We start from the raw sequence: 26,154 nt of genomic DNA, 5'->3' as shown, positions 1-26,154 counted from the left end.
CAGATACAGCCGAGATCGGAAACTTTGATTCCTTCTGCTTTTGGCCTGCAGCGAGTCTCCCTCCCCACCTGTTGTGAGCTCCGCCTCAGTCCCGGGAGAGTGGAGGTGACACGCGGGCGCTGGGGAGCTCCGCGCCCAGAAACAAAGTCGCATGCTCGGGTCTCAAGTGTTTGCTTCGAAATTGCTGCCTGCAGCAGCCCCCCCCGCCCCCCAATTCCGGAGCAGTTCCCGCCCCCCATAAGAATAAGGACTAAATAAACAGTTGTAACTCCAAACCTTGCACCCGCGATCGTATCCCTATCCCACCCTCTACCCCCCTTTCTCTCCCCTCTTTTTTTGTTGTTGTTGCAACTTTGTGAGATCCCGGGGAAGGTGCTCAGACTTTGCTTGGGCCGATTTCCCGGTCTCGGGATTCTTGCCGGGATTCCCTGAGCCACTTTTTCTCTTCCCTCCACGCGCGCTCGCGGGTCCTCCTAGCCCGTCGCCCTCCGTCTTGACACCCTCAAGCTATTCATTCATCTCAACCCCTTCAGTTTTCCCCAACCTGCACCGGGAAGACTTGCTGAAGGTCGCCCTGGTTTCTTGTCGACGGCAGAACCCGAAAGTTTGCCAGAGGAAGAGAGCGCGCTGCGATTAAGCGGGCCAGGAACTGAGGAGCGGCGCCGGGGACCATGGTACTGCCCGCGCCACCTCCGCGGGCGTGAAGGCGGCGCTCCCACTCCCTCCCCGGACTCGGCGGGTAAGTCGAGGCGGCGGCGGCCGCGCAACATACGGGCGAAGGCGGAGGGGCAAGGGACACCCCAGAGCTCCGGGCGGAACCTAGGGCTCTCTGTTCCCAAAGCGCCAGCATGGGCGGCACGAGTGTAGCGATAGGCGCCGCAGCCAGGAATGTGCCCATCTTCAAATACTGGACTTCCTTTTTTTCGCCCCCCTTTCCTAAATCCGAAAATCTGGAGATCAAAGTTTAGCGTGAAGTGTAAAGTGTTTCGATAAAATATGGTGACATTCCTCGCCCCCCTTCTCTCTCTACTACTCCCCCCTTATAACTATTAATTATTTCCAAGTCATTGTGTCCAAATACCCTTGCCGGTCTGATTACAAAGTATATTGATTTAGGCTGGGCTCATCCTACGCGTTTCTTTTAATTCATTTTCCTTTTGCTCGACCAGAAAACCAAAACGAAACAATTTTTCCTGTTCTCAACAACCCCCTCCCCCAGCCCTCATCTCTGAGGCTTGGGCAGAGTAATGAAATTAATATAAACATTTAATTTGGTTGCACTTGATTTTCTCCAGCCCACTTATGAGAGGCTGGTATTGCTTTCATGTCCGGTCACAGGTATTTTCTAAGTTCGATGTCCTTTTTGTTTGGTTACTGCTCTTTGAACAGGAATGCTGGAGCGGCATTCCGTATTCTTTAAAAGGAGTCGATAGGTACATTGAAACCGTTTACACTTTACCTTTGGTTGTCCATAGGTTCAGAATTTAGGCTTTGCATAGTAGCTGAGTTGAGAAAACCTGAAAGATACTTAAAATAATTTTTAACTCCTGCAAATATATTGAAGAATCGCTGCAAAATTTTTACCTTCCACCCTCCCACCCCCGTGTTTTCACAGTGAGAGTCAGTTTGGGGAGGGGGCGAAGATGTACTAACTGGAATTTGAGGAGAAATGGTCAGATTTCAGGTGTTTTTCTACCGAGGGTTAACCTGCATAATTGAGACAGAAGAGCTGCTGTTATTTTCATTTCCAGGGAAAAATGTATCAAATCTTTTTCAGAATTACACTGGAGCTTTGATTTTCAAAGCAGAATACCCATCTCCTTGAATCTAGCAAGAGAAAATTGGGCTCACAGTTTCAGAGAATTGGAACGGGTTTTTTTCCTCTGTGATTTTTCTACTTGAAATATCTAATAATTAAAGAGTACTGAAATTATAAAAAGGAACTCAACTAGTTATCATTCAGAAGGTGTCAGCTAAAATCTCACTGCACAAAGGGGGAAAAAGTTTAACATCTTGTCACTGGCTGCATTCCCCACCCCCCCTCTATTAGACATTGGGTTAGTATGAGAGAGGAAAAAATAATTTTTTTTTGAAAAGTAAACAGCCTCCAACTGCTGAACCTTGACAACCCAAATTAAGGAAGCAGGAGAGATCAAACGGAACTGCTGCTGGGTTGTTGTCAGGAGCTCGCGTCAAGAACCCTGGACTATTGGATCAAGCAGCAAAGCTATATACTCACTAATGCAGAAATGGACCACTGCAAATGCTGATCTTTGTTGTGCAAGTGAAGCTTCACTTGGAAGGAAATACTTAGCCTCCCTCTAGGTAGCATTTGAGTCCCTTACAGATGCTGAGTTGCTAAACAAGTTACTATTTTTTAATGTGTTCTTGTTTATGAAGAGAATGCACTCAAACAGTATTAAAAGAATATTAAGTCTTTCAGAGGCTGTCTTGCTATCCAGAACTGTGCAGTGGAATTCTTTTTACTAACACTAGACTCCTACACTAGAGTTAGATAACATTTTCTCACATCAAGTTTAGAAGATCTGTCTTGTCAGGGAAGCCAGGGTTTTGAATATGAGGGTTTAAATATGATGTGCAGCTCAAAAAAACAACCCCAAAACCGGTGATGAAGTTTTGTGTCAGCCCACTCTTGGAATTTAAACAGGCAAGAGGGAGCGTTCTGAAGATTAGAAATAACCTCTTTTTTTAGAATGACATTCAACATGACCAGGTTGCTACTTTTATTGAAGTTCTCTATCTTGTCCTTGCTTGTTTTCTAGGAAAATGTCATTGCTTTCCATGTTTAAAGGGAGTAGTAATAGTAATTATTTTAGCATTTTGTTTTCACAGGTTTATCAAAGTATAATGAAAGAAACATTGAGTATTCAAATTAACTGTTTGAAATTAAGAGGGTTATGTAGCTGAAGATGTCTGTAAGATTCTGTGTATATTTAAATTCTGGAGTATAAATGTTGCAGCACATTTTTTTTTTTTTGCTATAAACTCTCCCCACATTAAATATCAGTTTTAATTAAATAGAACAAAATAGAAAATAGGACAAGTAAACACATACAGAAGAATAAAAATAATTGTCATTTAAGAATTGCCTTTTTAATTAACAGATATTGATTACATAGTAAGCACTTTTTTTATAAGTCAAAGTTTCATAACCACAGTGCCCAACATGTTTCAAAGTTGATAGCTTTTATTGGGTATACCTTTTATTGTGTAATTAAACAATGCGAGTTAAATATACACATGGATGCTATTAGGCAATTTTCTGAAATATGTAATGTTTTTTTTAAAGCTATAAATATTTTCTAGTTAAATCATTTGTACCAACAATAACAAAACTTAACTGGGTTAATATTGAGCCTAGGGATAGTTTTCTGTTACTAACTTTTTCCTTGCTTCTCTTGAGACTCTATCCCTGACCTTGTGTATTTACATTCTCAGGCTCTATTGAAGGATATGTCTGTTTTCAGTGGTTGTTTAAATTAACAGAAGAATTGTGATATTTCCTAAACAAATATATTTATACCACAGCTAGTCCAATGCCAACATTAAGAAAGAGGAAGGAGAACAGAGCAGATGTGACAACTTCTTTTGAACCCAGTCTAAATGTGCTGTGTATTTAGTTTTCATGTTTTACTTAAGACTCAAACTGTTTCGAAATGTTACCTTGTAAGATTCGGCATCACCAAAAAAGTATGTGTATTCAGACAATGTTAGAAGTTATAGCACCAATTACAGTTCAGTAGGTATGCCAGGAATATTTACAGGGCTTTGCAAGGATTCTGTCTTTGAAAAAATAATTTTAGGCACACATTAATAAAATTTAAATAGATTGCAGGCTGTTAGAAAATAGTATAAATTTTGTTTATGATTCAGTTACTTTAAGGTACTTACATTAAAGAAACTCATTTAACCCCTGACTGAAGAGCATTAAGTAGGGAGGGGAGCCCTCCAAAGAGCTCCCACTGCCCTTTGCTCCCCGAGTAATCTTAAATTACTACAACTTGATTGCAACTTCAAGGCATTGAGCATGAGCTGTTTTTCTATGGCTGAGAAAGGATTTCCAGAGCATAGCTAGATTTGCACAGGTGGTATTTGTGATTTTCAAAAAAAAATTAATGTTTTTGCTTAGGGCTTTTTCTTTTCCATTTTTTATCCTGTTAGGTGTCATACTCCTTTTATTGAGTTTAGTCATAGTAAATGCCATTTTAGCTAAGCCAGCAGTATTGTCCCTTTTTTTTGAAGTATGTATGTTGAATCTAGAGTTTACGAAGGTCTAAGGCAAGTAGGGGTTTGTTTTCTAAAGAAATAACCTTAAGAGAGGCATCTGCTGAATAGACAGGTGAACTTTCTGCGTGAGCCAACATACTCCCTTACTATTTGCAGGGAATTTTTTTCTTTAGTTTAGGGTAGTAATCCTACCAGGTGATCAAACACAGAGTTTGTGAGTCAAGCCAGCAAGCCAAGGAAGTGTGCAATTAGGCACGTGCATTTTCTAAATGATCTTTCTGGTGACCTGTTACGCTGGTCTGCGGTGTACATGTGTGATCCAAGGAGCCATCTTAAACTGATTTTTTAAAAAATATTTCTCTTCCATGGCACTTGGATGAATTAAGTCTAGAGGTGCCAAAAGCTGGGACATCAGCAGGCCATGAGATGAGACCAGTCCCTGAAACGGAAGAACCTGTCCTAATATGGGTACCTTACGCACGAGAGTTGTTTTTCTTTCTTTTCCCCTAGGCTCTACATAGTTTATTTCAATGTGCATGTGGTGATGTGGTTAATGGAAATTAAGCAGATTTGGCTTGTGTCACCAATCTAAAAATAAATGTTGTGAGGAGTGTTTGATTTTAAGAAGTATTTTGGTTTTTGCATCCCATAGATAATGTTCTTGCAATTAGGGCTACAAAGCTGCTATTCTGGAAAGAGGAGGTATAGTGGGGTAAATTGCATGACAGTCGGGAAAGAATTAGACGGTGTTTGTTCTTTGTTTCTTTAATGAATTATTCTTATTAATTACAGTCTGTTTGTAATGAGACATTTTTCAGGCCCTGTTTAGAAGTCGGCTCCCTCTCACCCAGAGGTTGTGCCAGAAGCTGGATGTAGCCTTGTCCTGGTACTATTTTACCCGGTCATGAAATCTGTTGACCAAATTAGCTGTGGATGTCTCTGAAAGGCTTGTTTTCCTTTTTGAAATCCCCTGATACCAGTTTTTAATATATGTCCTGCCTTGTGCACAACAGGTGTGTTTGGTAGCTGTGTTATGGGATTTAAAGTGAGAAAAACATGCCTCTCTAGCCAGCTACTGGGAGAATGAGCTGCCTCAAAGAAAGAACCTGTATTCGAACAAGTGTAAATTGGTTTTCCTTATGACCGCCCCCAACGTATTTTGCTTTAAAAAGGGGGGGTGGCGTTCAGTTTTTACTGCCTTGATATTTGCAATTAAGTCATAGTAATGGAAGATTGTTGGGACAGTACAGGGATAGTGGGAGGTTTTTAGTGGTCTCATCTTGATGCTGAAAACACCTCAGTCAGCATGGGGTTAAATTAATTTCTTCAGTTTGAGTACTTAAAGTAACTAAATTGTAAACAAAATTTTTATTAGATCCTGACAACTAATAATCTATTTAAATTACATTAAAGTATCTGGGAAAAAATTTAATTAAAGACAGAAGTACTGTCAAGCCCAGTAAATATCTTGACAGGTCTACTCAAATGGAACTGATCTCACAAGATATTTACATATGTCTGGTGTTCAGGAACATCTCGGCAGTGCCGGTGCAAAGCTAATTGCACTTTCTTTCCAAATCGTAGTTTTAATAAAATAGCTTTCTCTTTAAAGGAACGTGGATGCATACAAAATTGTGTTCAAGTGTTTTGTTTACTATTTAGTTCTGTTTATTCAGGATAGCTCTGATGGGTTTATTTTCTCCTGCTGTTGCTAATTTAGACAAACAGCTGACGTGGAGGGATCATTGACTGGAAAGCTCATGTCATTCTGTTTTATCTCAACAGTTTGAAGATGTCAGAGGCTTGCGTGTTATAGGACAATTTACTGAGGGATTAAAAAATGGATCTGAGTGTGGCATTATTGGTCTCTTTATATCAAATAGAATAGACTAATTTAGGATGGGATAAAGATTTTTCCCTGAATTTTGTATTTGGATACATATTTGTTAGTAGTCAGGGGGACACCCATGTTTTGCCAGACTCTCTGATTTTTAGCTAGTAATTCTGTGATCAGCTTTATTAACTAGGATACTGATATTTCTAGCTTGAAACTCAAAAACAGAATTCCTGAGGTTTCTTTTTCTTTCTCCCAGCTTAGCAGTTGAATTGTCATGAGACTTTTTCTGTCCCAGGCTTTCTTTCTGTGGATTAGGGTGGTGATTTAAGGTACGTTCTTTGAGCTTGCTGGTCTAAAGGCACAGGTGCCATGTTATTACCCGCGTTTTTAAAGATGTTCTTGCTGCTCTCGGGACATTTGCCACAGCTCATGGGAAGGAGGGTGAGGTGTGAGCTTTGCTGGACTTCTTCCTGTCCCCGAGTCACTCCCCTGAGTTGTGATGCTGGATCAGAGGTTATGGTCTCCTTCTCCCCTGGGTTGTGTGGTATTCATATGTGAAGTGGAAGCATGTTGGCACTTGGTCCTACTTCACCGTGTTTCAAGGGGAGGTCCTTTGCTCACCTGCTTCCAGATCATTGGGTGGGCTTGTGTTTTGAATGCCAAGGGATTTACTAAAACACCGATTCCTGGATCAGAGTTTTTGCTGACTGATGTGAGAATGTGCATTTTTAACAAACTTCCTTGGTAATCTGATGCACACTTAGACAGAGACCCATGGACCAAGCAGTTTATGCTGCCAGAGATTCTGGAACTGAAATCTTTATCTTCATTTGGATTTTACTGGTTGATTCGTTATTTTATCTTGAGGCCTGTAGTATTTGTAATGTGTTTGAATTTCTATGGGTAATCAAAGCTGGTGGTCTTAAATTGTGCATAAGCATCGAGGCTTCAGTTGGGTTGTATTGGTCCTGGCCACTGGGGTGGGTGGGGCCAGCCTTTACATTTTCAAACATGATTCTGATGCCCACCATGGTGAGAGAATTGGACTGTTCCATTGCAGAGTTGGTCAAAAGCCTCCAGCTCTTCTGAAGGTTCTAACTGAGCTGCTTGGACCTCAGGGACCTTGGGAGGAGTATGGGATCCCAGTCCAGAGTGAAGCACCAAGGGAAAGTTTTGGACACGGAGAGAAACAGGCAGAGCTAGAGCTTCGAAGCCACCCAGGGTGGTGGGGACAACCTGGAGCATCGGTGGTTTTCGCCAAATACCAGACATTTCCTTTCAAAATTATGCCTTGCTTATGTCCACGTTCCCAGTGGGTGTTGTCCTGTCCTAGCTAGCAATTAGTGTCAAATGGCTTTCTGGTTTTGCTTTTTCTCTGAGTATTTCATCTCAGTTTTAAAATTTGAACTGTTTACTCATTAGATTGACCCTTTTGGCCCAAGTATTTGAATTTTCCTAGGCACCTTGGGAAATCAGCTGTCATTGTATGTGGTGGGTTCTGCAGGAATATTGATGGAAATAGCCTAGCTAACAATGGCACACAAATAAAGCAGAATCCTAAGAAGAATGTGTACTACAAGATTATGAGAGAAAGGTAGATAAAATGTGAAGGAGGTTTGTTTAAATATTCAGGGCTTGCTTCAACTAAAGATCTAACCACTAAGATCAAAAGAGTTATTTAATAAAAGTTGTACATTTTTTGTCTGTACTAGTAATTAGTAACATGCCTTTTGAAGATACCCAGCAATAAAGTGTTTGTCCAAAATGCCCTCACCTGAATTAAAAAAGAATTCATTTGTCTTTGGGTGTGGCTCCATTTTAATGGATACCAAAAAGTTGGCAATTATTTTTATGTCTAGAACTTTGCAATTTCCTTGGCTCTAGGTTTGGCATTTGGAATATTCCTATAATACAGAGTTCTTTTATTTTTATTCACACTCGGAAGCACTTTAAAAAATAATCTCTGATGGGCCAAGTTTTAAAACTAGAGTGTCTGTGTCCTTGAATAAAGGGTTTCTATAAAAGACGAAAAAATGCAACTGATGAAAGCTAGAAGGTGCAGCTACAGGGGACTTGCACCCATTGATGAAATCTACAGCACGACACTAAGTCCCTTCACCTTGCCTAGTCTGTTGAGAGGATGTTAATAATTTCATTAAGGAAGGTTAAGTAATTAACTGATTTATCATTAAAGAATCAATGAGGGACCCTTTTAGTGATGTATTGTAGAAATTTTCTAATAGAAAGTTTGCTGCATTTTAATTATTTGGAAAGAAGCTAGTTGGGCTTTGAGAAAGCAGGTAGGGCATCTTAGTATCTGTCCACGTGCAGCTGGGAAAAAATCTCAGTGAAAATAGTCTATTCAAATAGGAAATTGTTCAGTCTTGGGTTTTCTGTTATGGCCTTCTTTAGGCATGTTGTTACAGACCTACTGTTTTGCATGCTTTCTCTGGGTTTAAGAAGGGTTCAGCTGCTTAAATGTGTTCATCTTATTTTCTAAATAATGGCTTTTGTTGCAGTATGATGCGTGTTGACAGTAAACGCGCAGTTGTAACTTCAGTAAGCTTGCAACAAATTCTTGTACTTGTGGAAGCAAGTCGTTATCCTTGCCGCTGACAGGGTGCTTCTCTCTTTTGTCTCACTGTCCTTATGGCAATTGCAGCACCAGGTTTAAATCTTCCAGGAGGGGGGTGGGGAAGGAGATGGGGCGTGGGGGAATAAACTCCCCATCTGGCAAAAATTGACCTTTCTCTTGCACTCCTTTGTCCCAAAATTATACAGAAGGTATGCTTCCAGCTTCTTCCTGTGCATGTATTCACGTCAATTCAAAATTAAAAAGATACTTACAGAGAGATCTGCTTCCTGTATTTGTTTTTGTTTTGTGTCTATTAGGAATCAGGACAGTCCTTTTTCCTAACTGTGGAGAGTATGTCTGTCAGAGATGACTTGCATAGCCGAATACTAGGGTGAAAGAATTCTTCAAGGTACAAATAAGCACTTTCGAAAGCAGTGGCAATGGGCTTTATACTGGGATGCAGGGTTAGTGTTGTAACCAGTGCGGCAGCTGTTGAAGAAAATGTGATGCCTTGGCCTTGAGCTCTTTGATCTTTGAGTTGAGAACAACTTTTGAGGAGAGAAATCTGGCAGATATTTACAAAGCTATTTATCTTAAAATTGTGTGTTTTTATCTTTCCATTTTTATTATGGAACTTGTCACACCAAAAAGGAACAAAGAACAGTTCAGTGAGCACCCATGTACCTGCAGCTCAGCTTAGGAAAGAACACATTTCTGTCCAGGTTGAAAGAGGCTCCAGGCACATCCCTCCCTCATACCATCCCCTGGGAGCGACCTCTGCTCTCAGCTGGCTGTTTGTCATCCCCAGGATTTTATACTTTTAATGCATGTACATGTATTCCCCAAAACACAGGGGTTTTTTTCTACGTTGAGGATTGATTTGGATGGTATCCTGCTGTATGTATTCTTTAGTAACTTGAATTTGGGGGGGTCAGTAGAATTAGTGAAATTCACTCACGTAGATACATTGTAGTTGTATTCATTTTTCCATGGGAACCTTTTGAAGTGCTATAAATGAAGAGAAACTCTTTACATTTGAACTTGAAACTTAGCAGCCTCCTACAGGACTATATATTGAAACTGGAGGATTAACGTGAAACCACTAGTCCTGACTCAAACTTCGTAATTTGTTTGTTTGCCTGTGATTTTTTCCAGGGGGGTGAAGGGCACTTTAAAAACCAAGCATTTACTAAGGAAATTAGATTAAAAAATAATACAGCTAGTAGCTGATGTCTTTCATTTAAGGACAAAAAATACCGCCCCCCCCAAAAAAAAAAAAAAAACCAGACAAAGCATTCATTTGAAGGAGCCTAGCCATTTTCTTCCTTATTTATGGACTTGGCTTACAACCTAACAGTCACATATGCAGGGTAGAAAGTGAAAAAGCGGTGTTTAATTAACAGGCGCTTTATACTTCTGTGTCCTTGTTATGATATAGCACCTTGTTCTCCTGTGTAGAAAGTGATTTCTGTGCATTTTAAAGGACTGGCATTTTTATGGTAAGAAAGCCATATAAATAAAGATATACTTAGACGAAAATTGGAGCGTGTTTTTAAAATAGCATGTGTCTACTTTTAGCTCTGTTCCCAAACTTGCTCCTTAAGCCAGAGCTGATGCTCTGATGATGCTGGTGACCAGAGAGTCAGTGGTGCACAAGTAGATGACATCAGCGGTGTAATTGGAGAGAACTTTCAGTTTCTTGTCACTAAATGTTAGTGATAACTAATACACTGTTTATTTCAAGGAGATAGAACATATTTAATTCTGATGCAGAGAATTTCAATTTAGTCAGGCTCATTCTGAGTAAAATAAAAATCTTTCGTAATTTAAGAAGAAAAATAAAAGGCATTTGTGTTAGCATGGCTAACACACTTGGGTTGTAGAAATGTTTACCTTGATCAGCCAGGGAAGGTTGGAAAACTTTTGTCCCCTCCTAGACAACTTGGATATTTGTATTGATGTTTTATTAGGAATATCAGATACTCAGTAAATAGCATAAACGACTGGACATATTAAACAAAATGACTCTAAAGGTAGATAGTGTTTCCCTGAAGATTGAAGAAAAATGTAACAAAGAGGGAATGTTTGGATAATGCTCCTGTTAAAAGACTGGTGTATATTAAACAGGGACCATTAGAGTCAGCGTTACCCATTAAACAATGGCTTTAATTTTTTTTTAAAAATTGAGTTTCTCATAACAAATAAAGTTATACTTAGTAATGGCTTACTTAAAGAGAAATAATACTTGTAACTTAGCATCTTTTCCTAGGTTCCTGAAACCTTGTGGGAAAACATCAACACTGCCTTCTTTGTCGCAAAGGGTTTGTAATGCAGTTCTCCCTAAAAGGTGTTCCTCCCTGGGTAGAGTTCAGCCGGGTGTCACTACTGTACAACAGTACTAAGTGACAAGAGAGGAAATAAAATGGTAATTAGCTATATTTTATGTGATGTAAAGAAAGAATGATTGGAATGTATAAAAGAAGAAAATCAGATTGAAGGCCACTGTGATGTTCCTTGTAAAAAAAAAATGCACTGTAAACATGATTCTTCTGAAAGCAGAGACTCCCACCTGGCTTTTCCAGCCATGTCTGCCATTTCTCTGTCTGCTGGCCTGTCCGACTGTGTTGGTTTTTACCAGTAATACCATCTGCTGTCCTAGCAGTGGCCCTCTCTGTGGTAAGGCAGGCCAATTGGGTCAACTTTGTGATCTGGCTGATGTCCACTGGGAGCTCAGATCAGGCCAGGCTCATTTTTATGTGTGTCCAAAGCCAAGATTTCAACTTGGTGAAAGGCTGTGGAATTAATTTCCCAAAGCGCTGCCGAAACTCTGTTCTTCTTTTCTTCAACTGCCTCCTTGGGCTGAGATGATTGCTTAATGCTCTTAATTATGCTGGATCCCTCTTTATTTTTGAACACCTGTGTGTAATTCAGATCATGGGTGGTCACAGAGCCCGGCGCTCTGAACAGCTGCTCTTTCAGAACGGGGAAATTCCAAGGAGCCTGGCCATGCACCGAGCGTGAGGGGCTGAGAGGTTTTCATAGGGTGGAACATTTCTCTTGAACTTCCACTGTGCCATGTAGAAGTATCCTTTGCCCATGGGTAGGGAAGAGTCTTACAGCGAATACCTCAGAAATAATGTTTAAAAAATAATCTCTCATTCATTGCTGGTGGGAATGCAAAATAGTAGCCACTTTGGAAGACAGTGTGGTGGTTTCTTACAGAATTAAACATAACCATAGGATCCAACAGTCACAGTTCTTGGTATTTACCCAGAGGAGCTGAAAACTTACATTTACCCAGAAAATAGCACATGGATGTTTATGCGTATAGCTGCTCTTTATTCATAGTTGCCAAAACTTGGAAGCAACCAAGATGTCCTTCAGTAAGTGATGGATAAATAGTAATTATGGTACATCCAGACAATGGAATATTATCCAGCACTAAAAAGAAATGAGCTGTCAGGCCATGACAAGACATGGAGGAATTTTAAATGTATGTCATTAAGTGAAAGAAGCCAATCTGAAAAGGCTATATACTATATGATTTCAGTTCTGTAACATTCTGGAAAAGGCAAAACTGTGGAAACAGTAGGAAGATCAGTGGTTGCCAGGGACTGAGGATTTTTAAGGCAGTGGAACTAGTCTGTGTGACACTATTACAGTAGAGACACGTCATTATACATTTGTCCAAACCCATATGTGTAACCCCAAGTGTGAACTGGAATGTTGTGAACTATGGGTGATAGTGAGGCACTATGGGTGATAGTGTTGTGAACTATGGGTGATATGAGTGGTGTAGGCACCACTTTGGTGGGAGATGTTGATAATGGAAGGGGCTGTGCATTTGTGGGGACAGGGGCCACATGGGGAATCTCTGTACCTTCCTCTTAGTTTTGCCGTAAACCTAAATAGTTTGCTCTAAAAATAGTCTTAACTTTTTAAAGTTCCTGGGTCATAAGGCACTTATAACCATTATCCATATACTCTCTCTCTATATATATAATATATATATATAATATATATAGTGTTTTTTCCCTTTATTCATGCCAAATAAGCATTTAAGTTCCCCATGAGAGCAGTGAAGCTGGCTGGAGCCAGTTTGCTTTTGAGACTTGGAGTATTAGTGGGGGAACTGCTTGGGCTGCCCTGACCACCAGAATGGGGACCTGGGAGAGTTGCAGAGGACCTCATTGATGGTCTGATCCTATCCACCCATTTGTCCATGAGACAGTGTGGGGGGTAGGGTTTTTGCTGAGTGGGGGAGCTGTGGGATCAAATCCAGCTTACTCTCTGCCATAGTATCTCTGCCTATGTATGCATTTTCAAAAACAAAATACAGTGATAATACTCAGTATACCTTTTTGTTTATTTATTTTTTTTTAAGATTTTATTTATTTATCTTAGAGGGGAATGGAAGGAGAGAGAGAGAGAAATATCAATGTATGGTTGCCTCTCGTGAGTCCCCTGCTGGGAACCGGGAACTGGCCCGCAACCCAGGCATGTGCCCTGACTGGGAATCGAACCGTGATCGTGTGATTCATAGGCCTGCGCTCAATCCACTGAGCTACACCAGCCAGGGCTTCAGTATACCTTTTTAAACATGCTTTTATTCTGTACTATATCGAGAACATTTTTCTCTATCATAGTTTTCTATACAATTGTTAATAACTACTTGGTCTTCCAGTATATATGTACTTTTTAATTTGATGTTCTTCCTCTGCAAAGAAACCCTGTTTGAGGGCAGCATGTAAGGACCAAATTGTCTCTCTGATGTTTGTGATATACATGAGACCAAGGATATAACAGGCCTCTGGAGCTGCCAGTTTTTTCTCTGGATGCCTGTGTTACACCTTTGTGTGCATTCCTGCTTGTGTGCATGTTTGGGAAGTGTACGTGTGATTGCAAATGAAGTAGGGTGAGGTTGAGGATCTGGAATGGAGTTTTACCCCTGGGGTTACAAACACACCATGCCCGTCATCCCTTCACTGAACCCACTAGTGACATCTGTGTATTGCTTCTCTTGGGCTCTCACAGTCATACCGAGCACATTTTGGTTGGAGCTCATGTTAAGGGTGAGGTGAAGAAACGCCTGCTCTGCACATTAAATGACAAGTTTGAGAATCGAAGGCAACCAAGCCAGGTCATGTAGAGTGCAAATAGCCCATGAAACAAGTTATCTGTAAAAAAGTATAAGTAATGTCCAAATCAAATGAGGCTTTTTGAAAATTCAAAGAAAAACAAAAAGTGGGAGCCAGTCAGCTGTGCAATTAGTGAAGCCCAGGGCAAAATAAAAATGTGTGGTTCCTTGTTAAAAATGAGGAATTTCAAGACAGCAGCAGCAGAACATTAAGCCAAGTGCAGGGCCTTGACTGCAGAGGTCACACACCCAGGAAGCCCACCCTGCCTTAGATTCATACGCGTTAAGTGCCACTGCTCTTTAGCAATAACATAGGAGGACAGGGCTGGGACAGGCCTTGTGGGCCGGCCCCCGTACATCCTTCTTACTGAGTGATGTAGGCTCTCTGTTACTGAATCCAGAATGGTCTGTGAAGTTTCTTTTTAAAGGCACATTCCTCTTCCTGGCTTGTAAGATAGGCACTGAGTGCAAACTATTGCTAATCTTCTGGACTAGGTGTTCTCTGCAGGCATTTTGCAGAGTCCTACGAGGGAAGCTAATCCTGTTCCTGCTTGCTTTTTCCTTTGGTTTTCTTCTCTAGCCTTTCCTCCAGCATCTGGACACTTTGTCTCTGTCACCTTAATTGCTCTTTATTAACACCTGTCCTCAGCTTCATTCTGGAAAAGAACTGCTGGACCTAAAATCTGAAGGCAGCCTCAAGAGACAAGCTTCTGCTCTTTTCTTCCCTTTCCCCCCCAAGTCTTAACCGTTAAACAGGCAGACCCTATCTGGAGGGCACTGCTGATGCACGCGCTGCCTTTAGGAATTGCGGAATAACCTTCTGCCTCATCTAATGTGAAAATCACTTTATGGGGATGTTGCACCTCTGCATTGGGCAGTGGGAACACCCTCATTGAGGAAGGTGAAATGAGCTGCTTTAAGCTGGCTCAAGCAGGGTTTGAAGAAAAGATTTTTTGTAGTACCAAGTGTTAACATAGTTGCTCATTCAAGGAATGCTTCACCTTGGACCAGGCAGTTTTTGTTCTCATAAAATGCACTAATTCGATGCCCCTTAATGTCTTTGGCATCCTGAGCAAGTGGCTGAGTCTTTGAGACTTGGCGTATTCTAGGGATAGTGACAGGGCCTGGTGTTCAGGTGGCAGAGGCATGAATGAGCAGATGTATGTAAAGCCTTTAACACAGCCTTTGACTTGCTGTGAACACTTGATTCTTGGAGACGGTTTGTTATTCATCAGTGATTCCTGTCACCTGTGTTTATTTCGGGAGAACAGGGTCTTGGCACTTCACTCACTCCTTTCTATTTAGAACATTTGAGAATGACAGGTGGGAAGATGAAAACATCTACCTCTGTACTGTCTTGCTTCATCTAACTTTCCCCACATTTTCCTCCTGTAGCCTCTTCTTTCCTTCAGTACAATAGCTGTTCCTGACTAACTAGCGTGTGAAGTTGAGGGACTGTGAAGGCTGGGAGGCTGCTTCTGGGAGCCCAGGGGTGTGCTGGCTTTATTAGGAGCACCCCAGAGGCCAAGCTGGGGGTGAGACTGCTCATGTCTCTGTGGCCAAATCACGTCGACATTAGTGTCTGCCCAGTGCTTTGCAGTGGGTGCTTTTTCAGAAGCAGTTGAGAGCACAGTGCTTCTTCCACAGAGGTGCTCCTAGAGTTCCCACCCCACAGGTCCAGTACAGGATGCCGAAAGGAAGAAAGTATGCACAGAGGAGTGACTGCCTGGCTGGCTCCTCTCCTCATAGTCTCAGGTTGTGATCACCAGACCCTTCCTTTCGAGCTGTTTACTAGGTTGCCTGTAGAATTGCCTTTTCACAACCACCTTAATTTTCACACTGGAGGGACTGGGAATGACACTTTAATTAGGTCAACAGTAAACTGCACAGAGGTTTATAGTCAAGTTGGATCTGAATATGTTTACATATCTCTTTGTATTATTTTTCCCTGCCAAGGTGTTTAGTTTCCAGGGAAATGAGAGAGCCACTCAGGACAGCTCACTAGTTGCAAAGTAGTTATTAGCTTATAATTCATGCAGAGTTTTCAATGTCTCTTTCCCCACCTCCATGAGGATAGTGCCTAACAGTTTGGGAAGTGGGACCGCACATTTGCCACTTTCATTCCCCACGGTGATCATGATCTGGCCTAGGGGAGGAGTTATCCATCCATTTAGCCACGTCTGCTGTGAGTGTGTGTGGAGTGGCTCGATTAGAATCTTTAACTGTCTTCATTGTGGTCAGTGCTGGGGGGATGGATGTTCACATACCTGCACATGTCTTAGTGGCTATATGAAACAAAGTGGGGAATTAAGTTCCTTCATTGACCAATGTGGACGTGACCCATGGATGTGTTCATGTATTGATTTGTTCATGCACTTGTTTATTTACTTGTTCTTCTTCACTCACGTGTTCATTGACTGACCCAACACTGCTACTGGGCCAGGAAGCGTTGCTTCCCAAACCCCCACCCTCCCAGCTTATTTTTGGACATTCTTAGTCACTTAGACATCTTAGTGTCATTATTCACAGAGATCTTTGTCAGCAAGCTTAGGAGGTGCATCTGGTTCCATCTCGTATTCACTAAATATGTGGCTGCCCAGAAGCAAATGAGTTATCCATAGGTGTAGTTACCATTTCTGTAAGAAATACGGCTTTAGTTGCATTTTGACTCCTAGCGCTACACCAGGTGGCATACCAAGCAGAAGTAGCCACCTTTTCTTTCTGGCCTTAGCACCTATTAAGACTTGACAGAATATTTTTTATTATTATGCCAGAAGGTAGATGCCAGCTTGAGCAATTCTTGACTTGAATTACTTTTGAGTCTATTTATATACCCCTCCAAATATGTACATTACTTGGGGAATACTATATTTTTCACAATGAATTTTATGCAATGTTAGCAAAAATAAATAAATAGATAAAATATCTGAGTGCTAAGTTTGTGATACAAAGACACTGGTAAGGAGTTGCTTCAGTGTCTGCTGTGTTCTTGGCATCTGCAGGGAACACGTCCCTCTGAGGAGTGGAGAGCAGCAGCTCGGAGTCTAAGCAGTCTTCATTCACCCTAATGCTCTGTCAGGGACAGAGGGACAGAGACACTGGTGTCCACAGACCCTGACCCTTTGGTAGATAATCTGATCTCTTTGCTTCCATCTTTCAAAGTTCATCCTCTCCAAATGGCACAGAACTAATCTTAAAGGACTTACTTCATTCATTAACATATATAGACCCACTTATAAAATAAAAATCAAAGCACTGAAAAAGCCATTTAACTGTAGTGGTAAAAAGAGTTTCATTAATGCTAAGAACATAGTCTAGGCCTGTGGCACCAGTTAAGGGTACCCAGATCCTGACCCAGTGCAGTCATGGGTGTCAGTCATGCATGGCTTGATGGTTAAGGGTGGGGACTCTGCAGTTCTGCAGACTTGGGTTTAAAGAGCATTTTTAACACTTTGGGGGTGGTCTAAAGGCTATTAACCTTTATGATTTACTATTATCTCTCATCAATATATATGGGTGCATAAAAGGACGTAGTAAAACTTACCCCATCCATTTGTTCTGTGGATTAAATGAGATAATACATGTAAAATGGGAGGCAGCGTGCCTGGCAAATACAGGAAGGAGCTTTATATGTGTTAGCTCTTATGATTGTGATTATTTTATCTGTGTGGGTTGAAAGTCACATTAAATAGCTAAGATGGATAGAAAATGCAGAACTTCGCAAAAATCACTAAAAAACTGAAGGAGGTGTACCTAACGTGGAGAGAGTCAGAACCGTGGGTTAATTACCTCGTTGTTATATTTTGGAGTTTGTGTTGATTGTATTGGTTTTATCTGTTCACTTTTGAATAAGCTCCTGATATGTGGTTTTGTTGGGTGTTTATGTTTGCTTCTCAAATTTGTGCAGGTGCAGATGACAGGAAGCTAAACCTTAGGTGGCTCAAGGGAGCCTCATTCAAATCATGCCAAACAGGTATAATATACAAGTGCCATCATTGACTGATAATCTGGCATAGTGTGGGCATTCCATGTGCCTTGCAGAGGACAAAGGGTGAAGTCATCCAGCAATTTGGTACCAACTTGTCTGGCTCCTTCGGAAGGGTGAGAGTGAGGAGAGCCCTCATTCCTGGAGGTGGAGTGAAAATACATCTTCACTTGTGCAGAGGCACAGGACAGCAGATGGTCTTTTGGCATGTGCTCTTTGAGGCTGTATTCCTTGGCTGCAGAGATGGTATCTTTTTATAAAGGTTTTTTAAAAAGATTTTATTTATTTATCTTTAGAGGGGAAGGGAAGGAGAGAGGGAGAGAACTATCAATGTATGGTTGCCTCTCGTGCATCCCCTGCTGGGAACTGGCCTGCAACCCAGACATGTGCCCTGACTGGGAATTGAACTGCGATCCTTTGGTTCAGGAGCCTATGCTCAATCCACTGAGCTACACCAGCCGGGGCCAGAGATGGTATCTTTGATAAAATGAATTGGTGTCTTTGGAATTAAAATGGCTACTCTGGGTTTTAGACATTCTATATTACTCCATATTCTGACATGTAGAAAAAATTTGGAAATTAAAGGTACATGGCTAGAACAGTGGGGTTTTTTCAAATGTTCAAATATTCAGATTGTCCAATGATTATATCTAAAGAAAGTATTGTTTTAAAGGCTTATTTTTTTTTGTCCTAAAGAGTTTAGGGAAAGACCATGACTGCCTTTCCTTTATGGAAGGAAAGATCTCTTTCTTTATCTTTGGGCAAATGCACATCTTTGCCTGTTGTATGCCCTTAGACATGCAGTGACTTGAATGAAATTTGCCCAGCATGGCCACCATCCTGGAAAAGCCACTCCATATGCATTTTTTTGTTGAACCCAGAAGTGGACTATGTGTAAGATGTCCATCCATTTCCTGCTTTGGAAAGAGAGCATCTCAAATAATTTTCCTAACTTCATGGAGTAGCCAGTACCTTTACATTTCTCCTCCAGTCCTACATGGCTGGGATATTGTTTGTTCTTGTTTAACTTCATTCTTCCATGACACTATCTGGCACATTCTCACTTACACACACACACACACACACACACACACTCACTCACTCACTCTCCCTACTCTCTGGTTTGTTTTCACTCATTTCACATGACCATCCTGGCTCTTCTATTCATTTCTCCAACCTCACTCCAATCATATCACATATTTTCCAAAGAAAGGGATGGGATTTGGAAAGGAAGATTTTTTGGGGGGTGGGAGGGAATATGAAAGAAGGAGAAATACAGAGGGTTTGAGGTTTTAGGAGGTCCAGATTATATACCCGTGGGGTCCACAAATCACTGTTCAGTTTGTTCCCCTTCCTATTTGAAGAAGACCCAAGGAAGACCCAACTCCTCCAATAGAAAAAACATTATTCCATTGTTAACATGCTGGGTCTCAGAACCAGATGAAACAAAATCCAGTCTCAGTGTGGTCTCCTAAAATTTGGGTAACCTTGGGTAGGTTTTGTAGCCTCTGTTTACTCTCCTGTAACATGGTATGGTGATGATAATATGAACCTGTTAGGGATGATGTGATGATAATTCATGTAGCACCCAATGTCTGGCACATTCAAAACCCTCAATCCGAGCTAGATAATATCGGTCCCAATTATTCTAATGTGTGGAGGCAGTGGTTTCATTGTGTGTAATCAAAAATCTGACCCAACATACAGAGCAGCATATACACTGAATCAGTGTGGTTCCAATCCACAGCCTTGTCGTTTATGAGCCATGTGACCTTGGACAAGTTATTAAACATTTCTGTGGTTCAGTTTTCTTACCAGCAAGATGATATGTTAGTACCTACCACATAAAGCTGGTAGTGAGAATTAGATAAGTTAATGTGTGTATTAGAATACATGCATTAGAATTCTCACTTAGAATAGGACCCAGAGTCTGGCACATGGGGGCCCTCAGTAAGTTGAAGGAACTACTGTGGTTGTCATGGTTACACCATGATGATATCATTAGCTTTCCCTGTCTACGCAGAAACAACCACTGAGAGGATTCAGGTAGAATTCTTTCAAATCCTTTCATTTCTTGGCTGTTTGAGGGTAGACACCCAAAACTGAGACTTGGTTTGAGAGAGTCTTGGTTTTAAACCCAAACTCCTATCATCAGGCCTGAACGTCTGGCCCTTTTTCCTCTTTACCTAGGATGGAGACACATGGACATTGTTTGTAGCAGTCAGGTATCAGGCTTTGGTTTGCAAGTGGAAAATGAAAACATTTATTTTACTTGATACTTGCCTTAACTTACTTGTATTTTCATTCTTTCTTTTTCCACCCCTGCCCCTCCCACCCCCCAGGAGAAAGAAAAGATGAAACTGAAGTGGGAATACATCTGTGCGATGTCCTAGGTTAGTGGAGCGATGAATACTTCACAAGGCACATACTGGTGCCTGATGATGGTGACTTGCATGTACTCGAGNTCTTTCTTTTTCCACCCCTGCCCCCCCACCCCCCAGGAGAAAGAAAAGATGAAACTGAAGTGGGAATACATCTGTGCGATGTCCTAGGTTAGTGGAGCGATGAATACTTCACAAGGCACATACTGGTGCCTGATGATGGTGACTTGCATGTACTCGAGTGTGATTTACAGTGGTTGTGTGTGGGGCCACACACAGGCTGTGTCGGGGGCTAGTCAGCATTTGCCAGCTAAACAACAGCCAGAGCAGGAAAAATGCTTACTGTTTGCAGGGACTGTTGCAATGTTGTCTGCATAAAATCTTTTCTATCTTCACACAACCTTATGGGAAAGGTACTTTTCATCTCCATTTCATAGATAGGAAAACTAAGTGACAGAGATTCTGGGTGACTGCTCACTCAGAATCATATAGCTGGATCTTTCCTATTCCATTTAAAGTAATAGAGAGAATTGTGGCAGGTCGTAGTGGCAAGGGACCTTGGCCACTCTTTCATTCAACTGGCTTGTTTTTTGGTAACAACTTTATTTAGGTATAATTAATATATATATATAAAGTCACCAATTTACAGTGTACTGTCTTGTGGTTTTTATTATATTCACACAGTTGTATAACCATCACTATAATCAATTTTGGAACATTTCACCTCCCACAAAAGAAATCCCATATCCTTTAACATTCTTTCCCTCTGCCCCAATTCCTCTTAACCCATTAGCACTGGGTAGCCACTTAACCTATTTTTTGTTTTTGTAGATTTTTCTATTCTGAACCATTTATGTAAATGGAATCATACAATATGTGTCTGCTTTCTTTAACTCAGCATGAATCAATACGCCATTCTTTTTTATAGCTGAGTAATGTTTCATTGTATGGATATTTACTACATTTCATTTATCTATTCATCCATTGCTGTAAACTTGACTTGTTTTACTTTTTGCTTTTATAATTAAGGCTATATAAATATTCATATACAAGTTTTGGTGTTCATGTATGTTTTCATTTTTTTGGATATACACCTAGGTGTGGAATTGCTTTTCATCATATGGTACTTTCTTTGTTTAACATTATGAAGAACTGCTGAACTGTTTTGTAAAGCAGTTACAAAACCACCATACATTGCCAGTGGGAATGTAAAATTGTGTAGCTGTTTTGTAACTGCTACACAATTTTACATTCCCACTGGCGATGTATGGTGGTTCTATTTCTTCGTGTCTTTCCCAGCACTTGTTGTTATCTGTCTTTGTGATTAACCATCTTGTTTTTTAAATTAGGAAACCAAGCCTGGGTGGTTTTTAATGACTTGCTTCAAGTTCCACACCTGGTGGTACGAACCAGGCTCTTCTCTAGGTGTGGAAGATTTATGAGTGAAAAATATGGCCTCTATTGTACAAGCTCCCTGTCCATGGGTAGTCAGACACTTAGCTGCCATGCACAGTGACACAAGATACGGTGGGAGTACTTGGAACAGAAACCTTTCCCAACTTCAGGAAACAGAAGATCACTTTGTGGCTCCTGTAACTGAAAAGTCTGGGTGATTAACTTCAGATACAGATGGATAAGGTGCTTGATTAAAATGTTGTTGTGAGCGGACTGGCTGTTTCATTCTCTCATCTGTGCTCTCTTGTTATCTCCTTCATTCTTAGCCACATCATTACTTTTTGTGCAAAATGGCTAACTGGATCTAGGTTATATTCTGTCGCGTAAGCATCTCCAATAGCTTGGTTTTTTCCCCCCATAATTCTAGCAGGAGGCTGATATAAGTCTCTCAGTAGATAGATGTTGACAGCCTTCCAGCCAACTAGAGCCAATGTTCTGATTGGCCATCCTTGCTGCATTGCCTACCCTGGTCCCTAGAGTGGGTGGGGATCAGTCCAACCTGGACCCTGGGAACTGAGAATGGGAGTTGTGATTCCCAAGGGGAGAAAATCAAGATTCTGTTTATAGAAGACTTAAAAATAATGTTTGCTTGATAACAACAGCAGTTGCCCATTACCAGTTAGTAAGCTTTCATTCACACATTACCAAGATCCTTACTCAAATTGGCCTTACACTGTAAGGAAATGTATTAGCTCATTTAACTAGTGGTTCAGAGGTAAGGTGGCATTAGGCATAGCTGAATCCAGTGATTTAGTTCTCAGTGACTTCCTGTCATCTCCTCGGAAGCAAAGTGGCAGTTGTAATCCCAGACTGCGACAATGTCCCAAAGAAGAGAGGGGCTGTGTGGTCCAGTTGCCATCTCTTAAGAGTAAGAAACTGCCTTCTCAGCAGCATGCCAGCAAACTTCCTCTCTGCTGTTGCAGCCTGAATTACCCGTACTCATGACCAGACAGATGTCACTGCTTGATTGGCTTAGAGCCTGGGTCTCTAAACCAATCATGATGATGGTTCAGGGTGGGGTAGAGCCAGCTCTCTCTGAGGCTCAGGGGTCTTGTGGGAGAATGGTGCTTGTCTGAATCAGATGCAGGTTGCCTGCAGGAGGAAGACGGGAAGGGAGGTTGGGGAAGCAGTTGGCAGTGGGGATCCTGCTTTACCTTAAAGAAATTAAGGTTTCCAAGGAGACAGTGTGGGTGGGGGGTGCAGACATTTCAGGCTAAGGGAGCAGAACAGGCAAAGCCATGCTTTCCCAACATTATGTATGAAAACAAAGGTTTCTTGGTTATTTGTACCTTTTATTGTATGAATAAAGGACTTGAAGAGCAGAAAGTGAGAAGCAGGGTTGGAACCCTGACTTTTCTCATCTCCTTTCCTATTCACCTGTGGAGGTGGGGCTGGGCAGCTGGATGAGACTGGTCAGCCTCAGAGTTGCCTTTCTACTGTGGGTCTCAGTAAGCTAAGCAGAAGTGCTTTTATTTTTCATAGCTCAAAGTTTTCATAGCTTTAAGGACAGTAAATGCAATAGATATTTTTTTGTGTGGAATAATTTCAGGATATAATGAATGTACTTTTTACTTTGTAAAATAATAAGATATTTTTCAAGGAGAGTTATAAATTGACCTTTTGAGATGTAGGAGATAACATGGAGACATGCCAATATTTATTTTCCCCTGAACATACATCTAACTAATTTCAATTTTTCCTCTTATTCATGTAATAAGCTAGTGATTCTCCAATTATTTGTTTAGAAAGGTACCTTCACGATATATCCAAATTTGAGAGTTGTTATTTTTGTAAAACTTTTATTATAAAAGTTCCAGCCAAGATGGAAGCATAGGTAGAAACCCTTCACTTCCTCACACAACCAAAAGGAGGATAATAACCAATCTAAAATAGATAAATATTCAGAAGCGCCAGAAAATCAAGCTGCATGAAACTCTGACAACCAAGGAATTAAAGAAAAAAATCAACCAGAACAACCAAACTGGTAAGGCTGCGGACTGGGTGGACTTGGTGGGTCTGGCTGGCTCAGAAAAACTGAGGTGGGGCCGGCTGCAGCTAGGCGACCGACTGCATGGGCAGGGCTGGCTGAGGGTGAAACTGAGCCTCAGAGCTGACTATGGACTATGGCAGGGGTTGCTGCAGTGGGAGAAACTCCCAGTCTCGCACAGGAGTCCCTTGGAAAGTGCACTGGAGACAAGCAGGTGAGCTGCATTGCTCCCTCTCTGGCCCCTCCCCCACAGGCATTGGGGCAGCACAGCAAAGAGGGTTGCCTTGCTCAGGTGAATACCTAAGGCCCCACCCCTTACCTTATCAGCTGCACCAAGACAAAGAAATACTGCCCAAATGAAAGAATGGAGCAAAACTTCAGAAAGAACTAGGTGAGGAGGAGATAGCCAACCTCTCTGATGGAGAATTTAAATCCCTGGTAATCAGAATGTTCACAGATATGATTGAGCTTGGTCAAAAAATGAAAAAAACAAATGAAGGATATCCAAAGTGAAATAAATCAAAATATTCAGGGAGTCAGCAGTGACAGGAATGAAACCAGGACTCAAAGCAACCATTTGGATCAAAAGAAAGAAAAAACATCCATCCAGAAGAAAAGGAAGGAACAAGTATCCAAAAAAATGAAGAGAGGCTTTGGGACAACCTGAAACATTCCAATATGCAAATTACAGGGGTGCCAGAAGGAGAGTAACAGCAAGAAATTGAAAACTTACTTCAACAAATAATGTGGGAAAACCCCTACAATCTGACAAAGGAAATAGACTTCCAGGAAGTCGAGGAAGCCCAGAAAGTCCCAAAGAAGTTGGACCCAAGTAGGAACACACCAAAGCTCATCACCAAGTTACCCAAAATTAAAGATAAAGAGAAAATCCTAAAAGAAGCAAGAGGAAAGGAAAGTTACCTACAAAGGAGTACCCATAAGACTATTAGCTAATTTCTCAAAAGAAACTTTGCAGGCAAGAAGGGGCTGGAAAGAAGTATTTTGAGTCATGAAAGGCAAGGATCTACAACCAAGATTGCTTTATCCAGCAAAGCTTTCACTTAGAATGGAAGGTCAGAAAAAGTGCTTCCCAGATAAGGGCAAGTTAAAGGAGTTCATCATCACCAAGCTCTTATTATGTGAAATGTTAAAGGGACTTATATAAGAAAAAGATGAAAAATATGAACAGTGAAAGGACAGCAAACTCACAACTATCAACAAATGAATCTAAAAGAAAAAAATGAAAACAAAAACTAAGCAAACGACTAGAACAGGAACAGAATCAGAGAAACAGACATCACATGGAGGGATTCAGTAGGGACGGGGAAGGCAGGAGTCGGCGGGGGAGAAGGTACAGGGAAGAAGAAGCGTAATCGGTAGGCATAAAATAGGTGAGCAGAGATAAAAATGGTATAGGAAACAGAGGACCCAAAGAACTTACAAGTACAACCCATGGACATGAACTAAGTGGGGGTGGCTGCTGGAGGGTTGAGGGGGCATGGCCGAGGGGGGATAAGGGAGGAAAAACTGGGAAAACTGTAATAGCAAAATCCATAAAAATACTTTAAAAAACTTCCTAGTAGAGCCCTCGTCATAAGAAGAGTTGATGTCAATATTTTTAGTGTATTTAAACCTAACCTTTTCCCCATTTGTATGAATGAACACATGAAGATCAGATTAAACAGTTTCATTTCCTGCTTATTTTCATTTAACATTATATCGTGAACATTTTTTGTATCATTAGATAATCACTGTGTGAGTTTTAAAGGTTGCTATAATTCCATTCTGTTTATAGTGTGCCATAATTCGTTTAACCATTCTCTTTCTGCTGTGTGTTTACTTTGTTTACAGTCTTTTGGCACTATACATAATGCTGTATGGAACATTCTAGTACATGCTTTTATTTGCACTTCTCATTTCTGTAGGACAAACTCTGTGGTTTGTTTACCGGATAAAAGGCTGGTGAACATTGACCTTGTCTTGGCTGTGTCACCAGGTTGTTTTCCTTACACTGTTATGGTTGTTTCCACCCCATTGCATTCAGGCCACCACCAAACAAACTAACCTTCTCTCTTTTATTATCCACAGTATTTTTTCAGGTGAAAGTTTGTATAGAATTCTGGAAATATGCTATTCTTTTATAACTAATGAAATTGTACTTTCCACACCCTTTGGTTTTGGCTATTTGTAGCACTTTTGTGATGTACCTGTTTGTATTATACATTGAGTTTCAAAATTATTGATTTATAAGATATCTTTTTATATATTATGAACGTGAATAATTTCTCCAAATATTTTTTCATTAAATATTGTATTAAAGTATTTTGGGGGCTATTACCCCCATCTTCATTTTCTTTATCTTTTTATTTATGCCTTCTAATTTTCTCTAAAACAGATTTTTTTTCTACTCAACATATTTTTTCTCTTTTAAGTATTTTTTAAAGATTCTATTTATTTATCTTTAGAGGGGAAGGAGAGAGGGAGAGAAATATCAATGTATGGTTGCCTTTTGCGCGTCCCCTGCTGGGAAATGGCCTGCAGGGAACCGG

At 40.9% G+C, this 26,154-nt stretch overlaps 1 protein-coding gene across 14 annotated transcripts in view; it reads left to right on the top strand.

Annotated features, from left to right (window-relative positions):
• Window positions 1-26,154, top strand: part of FOXP1 (forkhead box P1) — a 623,669-nt gene that overhangs the window by 1,661 nt on the left and 595,854 nt on the right. For 13 of the 14 annotated variants that reach the window (XM_037040948.1, XM_037040945.1, XM_037040947.1 and 10 more), the window contains exon 2: window positions 534-739. The gene's annotated coding sequence lies outside the window, so the exon portion shown is untranslated. The remainder of the gene's footprint in view (window positions 1-533; window positions 740-26,154) is intronic. The other variant, XM_037040949.1, reaches the window with a different exon arrangement.

Source organism: Sturnira hondurensis, unplaced genomic scaffold (genome assembly GCF_014824575.4).
Source record: "Sturnira hondurensis isolate 20B ecotype Veracruz unplaced genomic scaffold, ASM1482457v3 Scaffold0002840, whole genome shotgun sequence".
Lineage (NCBI taxonomy): Eukaryota > Metazoa > Chordata > Mammalia > Chiroptera > Phyllostomidae > Sturnira > Sturnira hondurensis.
Note: the sequence above shows the minus strand (reverse complement) of the source record. Positions and strands in the feature narration are given on the sequence as shown.